Source organism: Octopus bimaculoides, chromosome 16 (assembly GCF_046866305.1).
Source record: "Octopus bimaculoides isolate indiv1 chromosome 16, ASM4686630v1, whole genome shotgun sequence".
In the NCBI taxonomy this organism is placed as follows: Eukaryota; Metazoa; Mollusca; class Cephalopoda; order Octopoda; family Octopodidae; genus Octopus; species Octopus bimaculoides.
Window position 1 is genome coordinate 27,318,629 of NC_142943.1, and position 2,500 is coordinate 27,321,128.

Consider the following 2,500-nt stretch of genomic DNA (forward strand, 5'->3'; position numbering starts at 1 on the left):
CAGCCACTTGCGTGTTAATTTTATGAGCAGACTGTTCTGCTAATCAGATAAATAATAATCTCATCATCATAACCGATGGAATGCCATTTTAAAAAAAACAGGAAATGTTCCATATCATAAGGCAAAATGTTGTGTTCAGTATAAGCAGTGAAAGTTAAGATGAAATAATTGCTATTCCGTTGTGTAGTCACTTCGTGCTGGACTCACGTTCAGTTTGATAAAACCTGCCTGTGCATCAGTGTTTATTTGAGTGCTTGGCCTCCAGAGCTGTGAGACCTGCAAATGCCGCTGTTAGGACCGAATTAATGCCCACTGTGACCCTAACGACTAAAAAGGTTGTCCTTCTGCTATATAGGATCTTTTTCCGTTTTCTTCCAACCATTTGAAGGTTTATCTTGCTCCAGTCCATTCAAAATGAGTTGTAGCTGTAATAGAAAGTGGCCAGCCTTGTCACATTTTGTATGAGGCTGAATATCTCTGAGAAGTACGTTAGTGCTGTGTAATCTGTGGAGTACTTAGCTACTTGCGCGTTAAATTTTGTCTTTGTGTGGTAATGAAAACTGAAAGGGACATCTAATATTTGCTGTAACTATTTGTTTCTGATTTAACAATGTGTCTGTGTATCTATGTATCTACTTTTCTTTCGATGTATGTATCAGTCTACTCTGAAAATACTGGTAAACATTTAAAAACACAAAACGAAAGCCACCTTCCTTTCAGTTACCACTCACTGTCTCTTTCACTCTCTCTCTCTCTTTCTGTTTCACTTCCTCTCTCCCGCTTTTAATTTAACAATTTGTGTATGTATCCATGTATGTATGTATCTATTTTTCTTTCGGTGTATGCAGCAGTCCTACTCTGATAAGACTGATAAACATTTAAAAACAAAAAAGGAACGCCACCTTCCTTGCAGTCAACACTCTGTCTCACTCACTTTCTGTCTTTCTTTCTCACTTCCTCTCTGTCTCTCCCCCTCTCATGCTTTTCCACTCTCTTTAACTGTGCCTCTTCTGCTTAACACCTTTTAACACCTCTCCCTTCAACATTTTTACCTCTTCCTTTGAAATAAGTGTGACACACACCACAGGTATGCATTTAGAAAAGCAAAATGTTAGCGTATCAATATCATTGATGATTCAAGGAAATAACCCAGAGACTTCATCTGCATGGAAAATAGCAGTCAAGTTAGTTAAATTAATTGTTTCTAATTTAGCATAAGGCCAGCAAGAGAAGAAGATTGATGCCGGAAGGATGGATGGGCAAAGTTGATCTCGTTGAGATTTGAACTTAATATATACAAAGCTGGAACTAATACCACAAGGCATTTTTGTCTTACCCTCTAATGGTCCTGCTACAATAATTGTTTACATACTTTGGTCTAATTAGATTTCCTCAGCAACGCATAGCCATCTCTGGAGATGATCTGTTTTGACTACTCACCACATAAGTATTATTAACAACAGTTTTAACCATCATATGATGCCTAATGTTGGGAATATATATATTTTACCACCCCAAGTAATAGCAGGTAATGTTACATAACTACAATAATTGTAATCTTACTTTTTAAAATTTCATAGAGAATGAATATTAATGAAATGAGTACTAAATTTCAGAATTGAAATAGTTTTGAAATTTTTACAAAACAATGTTAAAAGTTATTTCTGATTTGTATATTTGTAAATAAGTATATGTTATCAATAACAATAATGCTGTTTATATATCAATTAATTAAATTTGTAATAATATCTGATAAACAAGCAGTGGCAAATACACACTCCCAATATTACATTTCATATGACTTAAGTTATATAGTAAGCAAGGGAGATAAATCCAATAAGGTCAACATTATATTTCTTTGTGGGAGAGACAAATGCAAAGAGGGGGACAAAGAGAGAGAGATATATATATAAAAGGAGACACACTACCAAGTATGTTAATAGATTAGACTCCCTTCTCTGCTACAGTCACTATATTGACATACACTTCACTATTATATTAACTTGGCTTTATTTTGTGATAATATTATATAGTATTAAATGTCAACAGATTTCATTATACATCTCTGACCTTCAGTCTCTTACCAGGTCACTGCAATTGGCATCTCATGCAGTTTCTTTTCATATCTACTTGATTCAATTTTAATTCAATTAATTCAATTTTAATTTTTAGATGTTATATTGATAGCAGAGGAAGTGATGAGTTCAAAAAGTACAAACATCTCAGTTTCTTTATTTCTTTGGGTATTAGTGTGTATGTGTTTGCATATATTTTGTATATTATTCTGATGTTTTACTACTTTATGCTCAGAGCATTTTCAGGAAGGAAAGTATAGACAGGAAGGGAATTCCAGGAGAGAAATAATGCCTAGGGAGAACAGACATTAATGTTGGTTTGGGGTCTAGTCTGTGTATCAGTGGTACCTGGACAGAGTGGCAAGAGAGCAATTAGCTCTGAGGATCAGAAGCTATTGTAGTAGTGGTAGAAAAGGCAAAGAGAG

At 34.7% G+C, this 2,500-nt stretch overlaps 1 protein-coding gene across 8 annotated transcripts in view; it reads left to right on the forward strand.

The window, feature by feature from the left end:
• Positions 1–2,500, forward strand: part of LOC106871768 (uncharacterized) — a 1,221,261-nt gene that overhangs the window by 864,157 nt on the left and 354,604 nt on the right. The window lies entirely within an intron of this gene.